General features: G+C 40.5%; 1 protein-coding gene and 1 long non-coding RNA gene across 3 annotated transcripts in view; one reads left to right on the top strand and one right to left on the bottom strand.

The window, feature by feature from the left end:
• KCNJ16 (potassium inwardly rectifying channel subfamily J member 16) overlaps positions 1-5,802 on the bottom strand; it is an 85,830-nt gene extending 80,028 nt beyond the window's left edge. Inside the window, exons 1-2 of one of the 2 annotated variants that reach the window (XR_013552216.2) lie at positions 5,447-5,802; positions 4,237-4,608 (exon numbers count right to left, since the gene is read on the bottom strand). The gene's annotated coding sequence lies outside the window, so the exon portion shown is untranslated. Of the gene's footprint in view, positions 1-4,236; positions 4,609-5,446 lie in introns of those variants that run through there. The other variant, XM_060645562.3, reaches the window with a different exon arrangement.
• Positions 1-16,417, top strand: part of LOC132687397 (uncharacterized) — a 127,103-nt gene extending 110,686 nt beyond the window's left edge. The window contains exon 3 of the long non-coding RNA XR_009614083.3: positions 16,222-16,417. This is a non-coding gene — a long non-coding RNA (uncharacterized LOC132687397). The remainder of the gene's footprint in view (positions 1-16,221) is intronic.
• Positions 16,418-17,212: the final 795 nt, after the last annotated feature.

The following is a 17,212-nucleotide window of genomic DNA, read 5'->3' as shown; positions in this document are numbered from 1 at the left end:
AAATACATCCAGACAAAAGATGTTATTGTCTGGGAGACTTTGGAGGAATCGGGTTCCATCACCTGGAGGCTAGTGGTGGTCAACCTACAGAAAGCAAACAATAGTTCCCAGACCTCGCTCACTTGGGTTGGTGTATTATGCTTGATTCCTTCAATGCTATTCTACTCATGTCCTTTTAATTCCTTTTGCAAAGCTCATTTGCCATAGACGGGATTGAAATGTCGCACCGTGGGCATTCCCCAAGCATAGTAAACGCTGTGGGTTGATATATAAATGGAAATTTACCAACTCATATGAAGGGTCTCTTGGGGAGACAGAATTTGAATGTAAATTCAGATAAATTTAGGTTTATAATTAGGAATGCTCTGGATTCGGTTCGGAGTTTTGAGATAGAATATGTAGGCTCTGCTTCTGTTGACTTAAATTATCCAGAAACCTTTATTTTCCAAATACATTTTTCCTCCTTTATTCATTGTCCTTAGGAATTAGCTATTTAAAATTATCTACTTTGCTCAGATGTATATAGGAACCTACTTCTAATAACCTGATTAATAAGCTCCTTTATTAGATAATAACTTTGAAAATCATTACAACAAAGAATGAGCTCCCAAGTCCAGTAATTTGAAAATACTGTTAGACATATACTCAATATAATAGTTCTAGTATTTCTAGAAGGATGCAGCTCTCATTTTAAAACATAATACAATTTTTAGCTTAAAATAAAATGATGGGTCTGGTCTGGCACGTAAGAAGGCTGGAAATTGTCACACCATCCTAACAACAGATACAAAACTGATCAAAGATCAACAACTCTTCTTAGCTCTGCCAAGGAAAATTGCTACCACCGAAACTGGAGACACAAACCAGGAAACACAGAGAGTCACGAGTTATCAGAGCAGAAACCTCCATGAAAACCAGAGCCAGGGTAGAAAAATCTATACTGTCACTGACAATTGCTGGACACTTATGTGGACAAGTCCGAGAGATAAAAACAAAACAAAACAAAACAAAAACTCCAGGGGACTGCATGTTATCTCTTTAAGATTCTGATTTCAATTCCTTTAGACATATACCCAGAAGTGGGATTTCTGGATCATATGATAGTTCTATTTTTAATTTTTTGAGACACTGCCATACTGCTTTTTCATACTGCATGTACCAATTTACATTCCCATTAACAGTAAACAAGACTCTTCCACATCATCACCACATCCTTGCCAACACTCGTTATCTTTTGTGTTTTGGGTAATCGACATCCTAACAGGTATGAAGTGATATGTCGCTGTACTGGTCTCAAAGGTGTATCTTATTCTCTTACTGATCACAACGTTCGGTTCTCTTTGACTGATGATCCGAAACCACGGGAAGAGGCAGCAGTAAGGTTTTGAAAAGCAATTACCTATGCTGGCTTCTTTGCCAGTCAAGAGACCAGGGAACATGAATGTTTACTTTACGTCAAAACCATCAAGTCAGAAATTCAGCCGAAATTCACTTAGAGAGCTCTCATTTATGGTTGCAGAATCCAAAATGCAGTTTCGCAATACCAGACTACTCCTTCAGAGTAAAACCCAACCTGTGATTTGAGCTAACATTGACTCGCTGCCTAGACTGAGAAAGGCCCTGGGCTAGAAACCTTACAAATATGATTTCTTTTATCTCCCTAGCTTCTGACCCCCATTCCACGGATGGGAAAACTGAGGCTCAGAATTTAAAGCAATCTATGTAAATTCACATGGATAAGGAGTAGTACTGGACTTAGAATTCAAACTGACATGCATATGATTTGAAATCTATGTCCTCCCCCCCAGAACAGATCAAAACATGAACCCGATTCATAGATATTCTAGCAAGGAAACTGAATTAGACGTCAGGACACTTGTGGAGCACCTGGGTGGCTCGGTCAGTTGAGCAGCCAACTTCGGCTCAGGTCACGATCTCATGGTTCATGAGTTTGAATCCTGCATTGGGCTCACTGCTGTCAGCACAGAGCCTGCTTTGGATCCTCTGTCCCCATCTCTCTGCCCCTACCCCACTCATACTCTCTCTCTCTCTCTCTCTCAAAAATAAATAAATCATTTTTTTTAATTAGAAAAAATAAAAGAGGTCAGGACACTTGTTCCCAGCACACAGCTTGACCAATTATGTTACCTGGATAAGCCATCTCCTCTCTCTGAGCCTCAGTTTTCTCACGTGTGAAATGAAAAGCTCTAAAATGATCTTTAATGACAGTATAGCTCAACATGAAATAAGTGATTATAAAAAAATAAATTAGCATTAAATAATCCCTATTAACATTCATTTTGGAGACAATATGAAAGGCAAATACTTAATGACAGAAGCATCTAGACCAAAGCTGACAGCATTAACAATAGAAAAAAAAAATCCTTTACTGTTGTTACAAATCATTTAAGTTTAAAATTTTGACTTACCTTTTCACAGGCTCACAATGTCTTGAGTTAGCTGCCTCTTAAGCTTCTCTTGCTACCTCTGATTCAGCCTAAGCAAAACACCTTTCCTGCTTTGGCCAGTTTCTATTATCTCCTTTTATCAGGATCTTGGTTTGATATCCAGCCCAGTCAGTCCATGAGGACACAGATATCAATGAAATTCTGACGCCAATATTATGTTGTGTTCGTAAACTTTCTTCCCTTCAGCCAAACCACATGGTCACCAAATATTTGAGGAGAAACTCATGTTGGACAGAAGCATTTGAGAAAAACCTGAGAGCAGTGTATGCTTCATCACTGGCTGTCTCTGGAGATTCACACCCTTTTCACCCACACAGGCTGGGGACAGTTGTGTAACTCATAGAGAGCCTATGGTTCACTTCGAGCCTCAGTTCACTTACAAGTTGAAGTGTGTGGATAATCCAGAATCCCAGATTCACTGGAGACTAACAGACTATGTTTTTTCACACCCTCATGCCTCTGACAAATCTCATAATGTCCTCTACCATTTCACAATCCTAGAAAACTTTGATCCATATTTTTGTCCTTGGTTTAATCATCCACCTTCTCTGGAAGGATTGTCCCTATATCATGGCTGCTAGTTATGGGCCGACTATTTGTTCCTAAGGTATTTTTATTTTAACACCTGCTGTATTAGAATGTAATCATATCTTTACAGATTTGTCTTTGCTCATAGAGCAGAACTTCAGTGATAAGACCCATGGCTAATCTTTCTCTAAGTCTTTCAGAGAACCTATCAAAGTACCTAGTATAGAAGAGACCCAAATAAAGCATGCTTGGAGTTAATTAATGCATCAAAATACTAATTAAGCATAGATCCCTCTACTTAGTAAAACCTTGAAAGACAAAGAGGTAATTTGCTCTTAATCTCTAAGCAATGTTGTATGATCCATCCAATGTATATTTATGGAGCACCTACTATATGTCTGATGCTCTTTTAGGGTCTGTGAATATAACCAAAAAAAATGGATGCAACTCCTGCTGTGTGAAGTATTCCATTAGAACAGAATAGAGACAAGTGGCACAAGAAAAGTCGGGTGTAGTAGATGAGGAATCCTGTGAAAAAAGCAGGAAGAAAATTCTGGATGTGTAAGGGAAGGTAGCTACTTTATATAGGGCAAAATAAGAATGCAGGAGGAGGAAAAAAAGGAGGAGGAGGAGGAGGAGGAGGAGGAGAGCAGCCGAAGTAGCCTCAACAAATAGCAAGTACCATTTGATTTGGCTGATGGATTTATAATTAACCAAGCAATCACACATACATTTTCTGGAATTCAGGGAAGGCGATTTATTAGATTTGCTGATAACGTGTCTTTCTCCTTGTAGCTCCTGGATATAACATAATTCACTTCACTCTTAACCTATAAGGGTAGCCAACTAGGACCAGAGTGAGAGAGAGAGAGAGAGAGAGAGAGAGAGAGATCTTTCCCCATTAGAGACTGACAGGCCAGCGGATCCCTTTGCATTTTAGAAAACCACATGTTCTTGCAGTTTCATTGGTTCTGTGTAGGGATCTTTATCCTGCGAAGCTCTGATCTCAAAGCAGAACTCATGTCCCTTCCCCGATAGTGACACCATGTAGCAGTAGCAAACTGTCAGGCAATTTTCTGGCCAGAAAATTTGGTTGATGTTTTAATTGTTCTGAATAGCCTATTATTTGATCGGCAACAGTTGGTTATACTGCCTCACACCTGTGCAGCTGCACATGTATAGGGTGAGGGGTGGGGGGTAGGGGCGCAGGGGCGGGGGTAGGGGTGGAGGGTGGGGAAACAGCTGCATAATTGGTCTGTAAAGTGGTGCAGACAGATATCGTAACATTCAGCAAGGACAACAAGGTATTGAGAGAATGGAAAACTCTAGTAGATGCAGTTAAATACTTAAAAGCCGGTAGCATATTATTAATGTCTTCTGAGGGAGAACGGAGTTGAAAACCTCAAGGAAGCTACCGAAGAGAATGCTAACGTGCAGGAAAACTCCGATTTCTTCTCTTGGGTGTCCATGGAGCCTTCCGTGACATAGAGAATGATCACTGGTCATGTTTCTCAAACTCTGTTCTGAAGACAGAGTTTTTCTTCCTCAGGCTAACCAAGGCACTCTGGCACAACACTCGAATTGTTCTTTTCCCAGTTTGCAAGATGAACGCCTACAACAAAACTCAGTTTGTTCATGGAAACACCTCAATTTTAGCTTGCTTGCTTGCTTGCTTTCTCCCCTTGAAATATAATCTGCATCCAATTTTCTGCGTTCTTTTAAAAATCTCTGAACGTAGATTTTTGCTTACAAATTATAAAGGTTTATCAGTAAGAGACAATTATTTTTCCTCTCTATGTTAGAAGTAACCAATTAAAAGGAATATTTGGCAGGGGGAAACAACCTCATTCATACAGCCACAGTAAAATATCTAAGAATTTTCTTAACATCTACTGTATGTGATGAGTGTGTCACTGAATCTAAGAAAGGGGGCTTCTGGAGACAGACTTTGGTTCTGACTTTGGACCTACGGTGAACAGTGACAAATGTATAAGGGAAGGTATAAGGGAAATGTGTAATAGATGTATAAGGGAAGGTAGCTACTTTATATAGAGAAAGATGAGAATGAAGAAGGAAAGAGGAAGAAAAGTAGAAGGAGGAGGAGGAGAGCAGCCGAAGTAGCAGCAACAAATAGCAAGTACCATTTGATTTGGCTGATGGATTTATAATTAACCAAGCAATCACACATACATTTTCTGGAATCCAGGGAAAGCGATTTATTCACCTATGGTAAACAGGGACAAATTACCCTCCTTGTTCCTCAGTGTCACCCCTGTTAAATGGGGACAACGACAAACTTCTCTCTTTTAATCTTAGAAGTTAAAAGTCCTTAGAGCAATGCCTTGCACACGATTAATTTTCACTAAACATTGTCTATTTTTACATGATATGAGGGGTGGCAAAATTCCACTGAGAAATATCAAAGAAGAATTAAATAAATGAGGATGTACCTTATGCTCCAGGCTGGGAAGGATGCTTCTTATGACAATGTATTCTCATGTTATTCCATCAGTAGTACATCCTTCTGTTCTGAATTCACGTTAACAGCAATTCTTGCTGGAAATCGACCACATGGCCCTATAATGCAACCAAGAGAATAAACTTATGAGAATGTCTAAGGAAAATAAAACGGGAGATGAGAGTAATGCAAATAAGTCTCATTACCGGGTGTTACAATGTTACAGTCAGAGTAATGAAGTCATCGGTGAAGAAGCCAGAGCAAGCCAAATTTAAAACATTAGGTTTGCCAGAGGAAGATGCTAAAATGGGAAAAAGCAAAATATTGGATGAAGGTCACAGCACAAACAAATGAGGAAAGAAGGTACTATTCAATAAAAATAAATAAATAAATAAATAAATAAATAAATAAATAAATAAAAATGGAAAGGCGCCTGGGTGGCTCACTCAGTCCGTTAAGCCTCTGACTTCAGCTCAGGTCATGATGTCACGGTTCATGAGTTCGAGCCCCGTGTTGGGCTCTGTGCTGACAGCTCAGAGCCTGGAGCCTGCTTTGGATTCTGTCTCCCTCTCTTCTCTGTGCCTTCCCCACTTGCACTCTGTGTGTGTCTGTCTCTCTCAAAAAATAAACATTAAAAAAATATTTTTAATGGAATAATTGGCCAGCTATTTGGAAAACCAATCAATTTTACAGCCTATCTTCATACCTTACAGCCAAATAACACCAAGGGAAATTTTTAATTTTTTTTTTTTTAACGTTTATTTTTGAGACAGAGACAGAGCATGAACGGGGGAGGGGCAGAGAGAGAGGGAGACACAGAATCAGAAGCAGGCTCCAGGCTCTGAGCCATCGGCCCAGACCCCGACGCGGGGCTCGAACTCACGGACCGCGAGATCGTGACCTGAGCTAAAGTCGGACGCTTAACCGACCAAGCCACCCAGGCGCCCCAAGGGAAATTTTTAAAAATTAAACCATAAGGAAGTCAAAAGAAAATGTATTTATTTAGTCACCAGATACAGAAAGAATATTTAACTAATGAGGGAACTGTGCCTTCATTATCACTGTCATAGGTAGTACTTATTAAACATTTACTAGGTGTTCAGCAATGCATAAAGTGCTTTATGTTCTTTTCTCTTTATTCTTTACTCTTATTGACTCTGGTTTAGAAATATGGAAGATGAGGCATAGGAAAGTTAAGTAAGGTTACACAGCCCGGAAGTGGCAGTGAATGAATTGGGGCGGTCTGATTCTAGAACCCTGTGCTCTCAGATTTTTACCATCTAAAATAGATCTAACGGAATAAAATTGGAGAGGAAAAGACAAAATGGAGAGAAACAGAGAGGCAGGGAGAGAGAGAGAGAGAGAGAGAGTGCAAGCGAGCAAATGGGCCAAGATATAAATGAAACCTTTGTCATAAAGTAAAAGCAAAGGGACAGTAAACTTGTAAAGGAGTTGAACTTCCCTCATCAGTCACACCCACAGAACCAAGACACCGAATTACCTCTTTTTCTTTTAAACAGAAAATCCGCACTGCTTTCTTTCTTTGTCTATCCAAAGGATCATATTTAGAACTAGTAAGATCTCGGGGAGGCATCAATTAGGCATTGCCAAACTGTGTTCCAGAGATGGAACACCAATTCCCCCTTGCCACAAGTGGCAAAAGAATAGGAAGCCTTCAAAGTATTTGTAGCCTTTGACCTAGAAATTCCACTTCCAGGAACCTACTCTAAGGGCAATTGTGGAAAGGCAAGAGAGAGTTTTCATCATAGAGATGTTTGTTGAAAAAATTTTTCTTAATTTTAGATTAAGATCATTTAGATTTAGATCTAAAATTTAGATTAGATCATTTAGATCATTTAAATTTAGATTAAGATCATTCTTAGAATGATCTAAATGCCCCGCAGTAAGAAAACGGTTGGGTAAATGAAGGTATATCTAGGAGATATACTATATTATATTACTGTATTATATACTATAGCAGAGGGGTCAGCAAATTCCTGCTGTGAGCTGAGTCCAGCCCACTGCCTGTTTTTTTTTCCTGCCTCTGTCAATAAAGTTTTATTGGAACATAGCCATGTTTCCATTTACATGAAATGGCTTTCGTGATGCAAGGACAGAGGTGAACAACTGCTATAGAGACTCTATGGCCTGTGGTGCCTAAAATATTTATTATGTGGCCCTTCACAGGCAAAGTCTGCTGATGCCTGTTGTACCCAGCCAGCGAGGTTATGTTTACACAGAGTTTGTAACGATGAGGTTAAATGTGAAACTAGCACTCTTAAATGAAAAAGAAATTTTATTCATTCCAATCTATTCACACAATATTTAATTACCAGTGGCGATGCTAATAATAATAACGTTCTGATCCAAAACACCGTGCATTGCTATGTCACAACAGTCCATCTGAAAATTGAGTGGATCTGTACCATGATTTTCGACTCTTGTGAACTGAAATAGCTTTTTTTGTGTGTGGCAAATTCTTTCCTAGTACTAGTAATTCCTGCAAAGTGCATCATATCTCTTTGCCTCTATACAACTCGTGCTGCACAAACATTAATCTGTGATAATTTATGAAAGTTTAGTCCCCGAAGGCAAGCGAGGCCGCTGCCAATGATGATGTCATCTGCTATCTGTCTTCCCCTTAAAGGCCAACTCCCCTCCTCCCCCCAGCTGACTTCTTGATCCAATGACCATACTTTTTCACAGTACATCAAAATGTGGAATTAGCTGACTGACCTATTGGGTAACCCTCGCCTGGAAAATTAGGTCAGTATACTGTTATATCTGTTTTTAGGATCTTAGGATTTTGCAGAGATGAGGGTAGGCCTTGCCTAACTCCTCCGCCTTTGAAAACAAGCAGTGCCTTCCAGTTAATAAATCACCAGGAAGGGGATGACAGCACAGAAATCTGTGTTCACGTCTCTCAGTTGTTTTTGTCTGGTTCAGAAATCATTAGCACCTGATAGTGGTTTCAATGCTCTCCCCAGTGGTAAGGGCAATTCCCAGGCCAGGTTTCTGTCAGACAAGAGACAATCTATGGAGACCATACCTCGGAAGCACAGAGGCTTGCAAACACTCAGGGAGCATACCTCAGGACCTTAGAGACAGAGTCACTCATGTGAGTTTCATAGTTTGAAGTCATACGAGAGCAGAACTTCCAACAAGGGTAAGGAATTACTGTTGTTGTTTTGTTTTGTTTTTTTTTAATTTAGAGAAGATAGGATCATGCCAAAGAGTAAATTGATCAAGTTCTAGAGCTTCTATTGAAGAATTGCTGATTTCAAGGGGTATACATAGTGTTTACAATTATTTCCATTCGCTGAACTAGGGAATGGAAAATCAAACTTGGCTGTAAATTCAAATACAACTTCTGATACAAAATGCACCCATCATCTTTGGAAAAGATGTGATATTATATTTACCCAGGCAATCGGTATGTCTCAGACATTGTTCTTTTTTCCAAATACAAGGGGGAAATACACAAATGGACAATACCGAATGTTTAGCCGTTTTTATGGCTTGCCTGCTCATTTTTCTAAAAATAAGCCCCCAATCTATCCTTCCTTTGTTTAAATATTTTGGTGACTTAGTATGCTACAAATGTTCCAACACATATGGCGAATCCAGTTAATAAATTACAATCCCGGTTCTTAAGAAACCCAAAGTCCAAGAAGAGTAATAAGTAACTGACACAGAGAAAGGGAGGGCTTCACAAACAAAATGTAAAAGAAGAGGTGGGGAAGACTTTACACAGGTAACAAGGTGGTTCTTGAGGATAAAGAGGAATTCCTTGGGTAGACAGTGTGAGAAACCTGCTTTCAGGTAGGAGGAAACTATTTACGAAAGCACGGAAGCATGAATAGCTTTGAGCAGTGGGATTCCATGAGGAGGTGAGAAAGGGTCCAAGGAAAGTCTAGAGGTAGACACTACGCTCCCCAGGCCTTACCTACAGGTTGTGGAAAAAGTTTTCTAACATTCTAGAAGTATCAACCAGGCAACAGTGTAGAGGGTGGCTCTGAAAGTTCAGAGGGAGAAGAAACATAGAGGCCAGTAGGATACGACTGCAGTAACAGAGAAGAGAAATGATATTGTCCGTGGATGTGTGGAGCAGAGGAACTGTGCTGAGAGATGTTGAGAACACTGTACGAGAGGAATATAGTGATAGGTACATATGTGAGTTTACAGTTTTTAGTACCCACACTTAACAAGACAAACACATGAATTTTAATAATATTTAACCCTATAGTCAAAAATATTATCATTTTGACATAAAATCAATATAACACTTTTCCTGACACAATCTACATTCTTTTTTCTTTTTTTTTTTTTTTTTTTTGGTACTCTTTTGAAACCCAGTATGTATTTTAAATTTACGGCACATCTCAATTTTGGTAAACTGTATTCCAAGCGCTTAACTGCCATATGGGTTTGTGGCTGCCATTTTGAAGAGTGCAGGTAAATAATAATAATAATAAAAGAACAAGAGCTACCATTTAATGAGCTACCATTTATCTTATATAGAGGTAAGGATCATAATTATCTATTATTTCACACACACTTAAACAATCCTGTGGAGTAAGATTTTTTTTAATTTTAAAAAAATCTTAGAGAGGTTAAATAACTTGACCAAAGCCACTGGCAAGTGACAAAATTTGAACCAAGGTCTATCGGGTGGTGTAGCCCAGACTCTTAACCACAAGCTATCCTGCCTTCAAAGCAAAGTGCAAGAGGAATTGAGGTTGATTCTAACATGAAAAACCCAATGGATAATCAGACCACTCATGGCTATGTTGTTGGAGGAGTCATAGGTATGGAGAGTAAGATAGTGAGCCCGATTTCAGAATTGTTGACTGAAAAAAATGCAGTTTTCTCCTGTTATATATTTGCTCTCCGTTACACCAAACTAACGTGAAAAGTTTCAGAGTACAGATATAGTTGCTTTGTCCTAGACTAGTATCTGGCAGGCATTTGGTTGGTACTCGATAAATATTAAATGGATAAATGAATGAATGGTTGGATGGATGGATGGATGGATGGATGGATAGATGGATAGTTGAGTGGATGGATGGATGGATGAACATCCTTAAGAAGATATTAATAAAGCAATATAGTGACAATTTCAGATATGAGATAAAGATTCAGGAGTGACCATATTTAGGAGAGAGTCAAACATGAGACATTGACTAAAAACCCACATGAATAAAATGGAAAATAAGAAGGAAACAAAGAGGAGAATAACCTGAAAAATATCAACGTTTAAATGAGTTTTGGAGGAAGAGGAGACAGAGAAGTAAACTAAGAAAGAAAAGCCAGAGAAGTAGAGGAAATCAAATAAAAAATATTATTTTGCGAAATTCAAGAGAGGTAAGAGTTTCAGAAGAAGGGACTATAAATCAGCATCAAATAGGGAGTTGATGCCAAATATGGAGCAGTTAAGGTGAGTTCACCTTGTTTAACAAGGTGGAGTTCATTGATTGCCTTCATAACAGTAGTTCTGTTAGAATAGAGGGAACAAAAAACAGGTTACATCAAGTTGAACAATGAAGGATGGCCCCCAGTGGAGAGAAGGAATGAAGATGCCTGGCTATGCATTGCTTATAATAATGACCTTCTGGGAGGAAAAACAAAACAAAACAAAACAAAACAAAACAAAACTTCCAAGACAAGTTAAATAAATGATGGCAGACCCTTGTCAGTGAGTAGGTACCATTGCAAGCCACCACTTGGGGTCAGGAGATTTCTAAGCTGCAGAGTACATCAGTAAAATGGGCTGAGAGAGCCACGAAAAGGTGAGGGAGAGGCAGCTTGGCACTTGTCTGTGCTACAATTCCCACATGTATCTGTCAGCCTGTCTTGGGCTTGTGAGTCCTCCCCTCCCCCACCCCGTACCTCCTGAGATACCCACAGGCCTGCTGGTCTGGATGCTGACCCCCATGCAGACTCCCCATGTTGGGGTGCCTTTGGCTCAAGACTCTTTCAGTTCTCCAGAACTTTCCTGATGACCTAATACCAGTATCGTTTATAAAAGCACAGGTAAACCTTTCTCTCCTCCCAAACCAGTTTGGGGCCATAGAATGTTTACCAGGTCCTTTCTACCTCACTTCCATTTCTGCTCTGCCCTCCATGGTGGCGTTGGGACTTTGGGGACACACATCCCAGTTCCCCTCTATTCTCAGATCATAGAATTTAGAGTCTCTCCTCTTTTATCACTGTTTTTTTTTAATTTTTTTTGTTTATTTATTTTTGAGAGAGAGAGAGAGACAGAGTGTGAACATGCGAGGGGCAGAGAGAGAGGGAGATACAGAATCGAAGCAGCCTCCAGGCTCTGAGCTGTCAGCACAGAGCCTGACGTGGGGCTCGAACCCACGAACTGTGAGATCATGACCTGAGCCGAAGTCGGACACTTACCCGACTGAGCCACCCAGGTGCCCTTTGTCACTGGGTTTAACTCAAAAGGTACCGAACACAAGCCTGATCATTTCCAACTCTGCTTTTAACTCACCCCTGTGAATCCTAGTCATGGTGACCTTGGACACTGCCCACAGTTGTGGCATAACTCTTTCCAGACCCCTGAAACACCCATGAGCTCAATACTTTTCTTTCTAATATTTCTAGTGCCTCTACCATGAGTCATGAAAGCCTGTTTTATTTATTTTTTTTTAAATTTTTTTAACGTTTACTTATTTTTGTGTGTGTGTGTGTGAGGGAGAGAGACAGAGCACAAGGGAGGAGCAGAAAGAGAGGGAGACCCAGAATCCGAAGCAGGCTCCAGGCTCCGAGCTGTCGGCACAGGACTTGAACTCACAAACTGCAAGATCATGACCTGAGCTGAAGTCAGGTGCTTAACTGCCTGAGCCACCCAGGCGCCCCATGACGGTCTGTTTTAAAATTCTGTCTTCATTTCCACAGCATAAAACCCAGGTGAAGACTACTAATCCTGGTATGTGTCGTATCCTTTGGTGGTGGTGGGGAGCGGGGGCACTGGGAGAAGGCACTGTAATAAGCGGGAGCCAGAGGGTGTCGAGGGTGTGCACGGTGAGAAACACATGTGTTATACGTTCAAGATAATATCCAGCTGCACCACTGAATACTATACGGCCGCTAAGGCTAACCCTGAAAATTAAAATGCAGTGTCACTGAATGATCTTCGAGGCAGACCATGTTAAAAATGTAACATTCGCCTTGTGAAACAGTGTGAACACTAAAGGTACATTTTATGCTTTTAGAGTACTTTTTTAGGGGTGCCTGGGTGGCTCAGTCAGTTAAGCATCTGACTCTTGGTTTCGGCTCAGGTCATGATCTCACTCAAGGTTTGTGAGTTCGAGCCCGTGTCGAGGCTGCCAGGGCGGAGCCTGCTTGGGATTTTCTCTCTCCCTCACTCTGCCCCTCTCCCTCCCCCTCTCATGCTCTCTCTGTCTCTCTCTCTGTGTCAATAAATAAAGAAACTTAAAAAGTATTAAAATACTTTTTAAAAAAGAATATTCTTTTAAGTAATCTCTACACCCAATGTGGGGCTCAAACCTACAACCCCGAGATCAAGAGTCCCACACTTCACCGTCTGAGCCAGCCAGGTGCCCCTTAAAGTACTTTTATGAACAGAAGCATGTTAGAAATATACACAAGTTGATTATTATCATCTTTAGCTATTGATATTATGGTTCTGCCTTCTCTTTTCTTCCCTACTGTATTTTCTAATTTTATATAAGGAGGATGTATCTCTTTTGGAAACAAACAAACAAAAAAACTTAGTTCTCATTTTCTCAAAGCTGTGGAGGGTAGGAGAGTGATAGGCAGTACCTGGACGGACATGTGAGGTCAAAGGTGGCTTTTGTTTGGAATGGCAGAAATTTGCTCATGTTTATAACCGAAGGGAAGGAGCCCATAGAGAAGGAAAGGCTGAAGACATGGAAAGGAGGAGGTCATTGTTGGGGCAAGGTCTTAGAGGGAAACAGAGGGAACTGAATCCAGCAACAAAACAAGGATTACCACAATTCTGAACAGGAACACTTCTTCCGTTATGAAAAAAAGACGCACGTGTGTATCTAAACATTTATAGGAAAGCAGAAACGGGCTCCGAGAGGATGGGGAGACCACATAAGAGTTCACTTTCCAGGGAACAATCAGTACTGCTTTCACACATTCGCTTATGTGGAACTCTCTTCATGCTCCCCTCCGCCCACTACCCTCCAGACCCATCTCCAACCCACCTATGTACAGAGCCCCTGCAATGTCTCCAGGGGGCCCCGCCTGCCCCTGGATGATTACACCCCAGAATCTTCTGGGAGCCTGTCAAAAATACATGCTCCCAGGATCCCATGCCTGGAGTGTCTAATTCTATAGTTCAGACTAGCTCTTCCTCAACTTTTGACACGCACACAGAGGGCCCCGGGAGCTTACTGAAAATGCAGATTCTGATTCAGTGGGTCTAGGATGGGGCTGGAAGCCGTACATTTCCAACAAGTTTCCAGCCAACGCCAAGGCTGAGACCACGCTAAGAAGCAAGGGGCTAGAGTAGGGCTAGGAAAGCTGTATTTTATTTTCCAAACAATTTCAAGGCAACCAGTCCAGGAACGCTTCACTGATAGACATTTAGGAACTACCACTCACCACTCTCCTGGCTGTTAGCATCTGCTCTCCTGTTTGCTTGTTTGTTTTTTATAATGTTCATTCATTTATTTATTTTGCGAGGGAGAGAGAGTGTGCAAGCGAGGGAGGGGCAGACAGAGAGGGACAGAGAGAATCCCAAGCAGACTCCATACTCAGCGCAGAGCCTGACGTGGGGCTCAATCCCACGAACTGTGAGATCATGACTGAGTTGAAATGAAGAGTCAGATGCTTAACCGACTGAGCCACCCAGGCGCCCCTGCTGTCCTATTTTATTGCAGTTATTTATTTTTGTGTATGCTTGGCTTGTATCTTAGATTTCACTAAACCGCACTTAGATCACTAAACCGCAAAATCAGTAGAAGGAACAGTGACATTTAATTCCCCTTTGCACCCCTCCATTTAGTAGAGTGTCCTGCAGAATGGACACCCAGTAATGTATATTAAAGAAAGAGAACGAATGGTGTCGCAGCTTTAATCCTGACATATCATAAAAAAGTGATTCCGAAGTTGCTGCTGTAATAAATGCACAGTGAGAAGGAAGAACGATCTCCATTTTTGAGATTTCGTCTGAATGTTAACATATACAGTTTCCATGAAGTATGACGGGATACACACTGAAATCCACTGCTGGTCGTCACTGGTGATGCCTCCCTGTTTCTCTGCTATATTTATTATTCATCTGGCCTTGGGTTTGCTTTAATTACCAGGTGTCTTGTTTCCTTTCTGCTCACACCTGATTTCAGGATGTGGCGGTCAAATGCCCTCCTTTCAAGTTCCCTACATCACACCGTACCCTGTTTTGAACACCTGAAGTATATAAAATCTAAGGTTAACATGGATTTTATGTTGTCCTTTGGGGCAGGAAAATATAAAACCCGAGCTCCAGGAACGGCTTACTTCCTGTTTTTATTGGTCATAAAGGTTTCATAGTGGGAGCAGGTGGCAGAGGCACACAGAATGGACTAACTCTTGGCAAGCCTCTTGCCTAGATGGGAGGGCAACTGCCCTTTCCATACCGAAACCCTATTAGAACACCTGCACAGAAGATCCACTCCGGGCCCCAGCCCCATTTGAAGTGTGCAACTCAATGATCTTTAGTAAATGTACCCAACTGAAGATCAGTCGCTATCATCCTAATTTAGAACATTTCTATCACCCCAGTGAGATCCCCCTGCCCCTTTACAGTTAATCCTTGTTTCTGCCCCAGCCCCAAGTAACCACTTGTTTTCATGTCTCTGTGTATTTGCATTTTCTGGATATTTCACGTACGTGGAGTTATACCGCGTGTGGTCTTTCATGTCTGGCTTATTTCACTTAGCATGATGCTTTCAAGGTTCATCCACGTTGTGGCCTGTATTTTATCTCATTATTGCCAAACTGTATTCCATGATATGGGAACATCATATTCTATTTATTCTTTCACTGGTTAATGAACATTTGAATGGTTTCCAGTTTTTGCCTGTCGTGAATAATGTTGTGGTGAACATACATGCACATGCTTTTTGTGTGGCCGTAAGTTCTCATTTCTATTGGGTCGAAACCTAGGAGTGGAAATTCTAGCTTCTATGAGAAATTTATGTTGAACTTCTTAAGAAACTGTCAAACTCTTTTCCAAAGGGCTGAACCATTTTACATTTCCAGCAGTGACGTGTGAGATTTCCTGATTCTCTATATTTACTCTTGTCTGTTTTGTTTTTATTTTTATTTTTATTATCACCATCTTATAGGTGTGAAAGAGTATCTCACTATGGCTTAAACTTGCATTTCCCCACTGACTAATGATATCGAGAATCTTTTCACGTGCTTAGTACCCCTTCCTATATTTTCTTGGTGCACCGTTTCAGTTGATTTGGTGTCTTATTAAGGTAAACATGGGCTTAAGGCTTCTTTCTCCACACTGGCCTCACTTATGCAAGTCATGACCATGGAAAACTCTCAAAGACCAAGCACCCTGCAAACAGACAAGGACTTAATAATAGTAGATAAAGCAATAGATACATTTTTAGGAAATTCAAGCTTCATTTTACAGTGTATAATAAAAATGCTTCACTGCCCTGAAAGTTTTCCATTAATTAAGTTGCAACTAACACAGTTCATTTTTTTTTTTTTTTTTACTTTCTTTGCCCCCCGTCCCCCCCCCCCCCACCCGCCTCAAATAAGTCAGTATTGCTGTAAACCTAAACCTCACGGAAGGCTATTATAGCATCGGGAACAGATGGTGAAGATTTCCATAAAACAGAAAGGGAAACAGACTTGTCTGAAGTGAGGTAAGTAAACACAGAGCGCATGAATGGTGAGAACTGAAATCGAGTGTTAAGTACAAATTAAAAATAGAAAGCATCACTGCGAAACTTGTTTGGGGGAAAAAAAAACATGATCTTTTTAGAATACGGCTATTAAAAAGCATGCATGAGCCCCGTGTTATTTCTATTTATCTTTGGAACACAGCCATAGCAATTACTGGGGACATTAAGGAAAACATTTGCCAGCAGCAAAACAGAATAGAAGAGATCATCTAGATAATTTAGTAACAATTTCAAATTTTATGGGGGAATGCCTTTTGTTTTGTCAATATGAAAATTAGGAAAAAAACATGTTTACATGAATCAACTAAGGAGATAATTATTCTCTTCTCCAATTCCCTTTCAATGTGTGTTCACAATTGCTAAAAGGAAGCCAGACAATAGCCACTTCTTTGTGTTTCTTCTATTAATAGAAAGGATGGATGGAAAAATCAGCATCGTTGCCTCTCCTGTAGGTTACCATCGTTGGGTTGAGCCAGAAGACTCCGGCTTTGTTTGTTGCTATTGTTGTGGCTTTTGTCCTGTATTTGTTTTTCTCACTTAATATCCATATTTTGAAGGAAATAAAAAAAAGACTTAAGATTTATTCAAACTCCCATTTCCTCTTCACAAAATAGAATAGGGGGGAGAACTTGAACTCTTTTCTGGAAGATGGAAGGAAACTGTTTTGTGTGTGTGTTGTTTTTTTTTATCTTTGGGGTCACGCGTTGTTTTCGCCACAGAACTTCAAAGTGTCGCCCCCTGTGTGGATGTTCTTAATCGCTCACAATGAATATGACGTAGAAGAAAAGGCAGGAGGAAGCATACATGTTGAATTTACTCACAATTGTGTCTGCAAAGTAGAACAG

Source organism: Panthera onca, chromosome E1 (assembly GCF_046562875.1).
Source record: "Panthera onca isolate mPanOnc1 chromosome E1, mPanOnc1 haplotype 2, whole genome shotgun sequence".
Taxonomy (NCBI): Eukaryota; Metazoa; Chordata; class Mammalia; order Carnivora; family Felidae; genus Panthera; species Panthera onca.
Note: the sequence above shows the minus strand (reverse complement) of the source record. Positions and strands in the feature narration are given on the sequence as shown.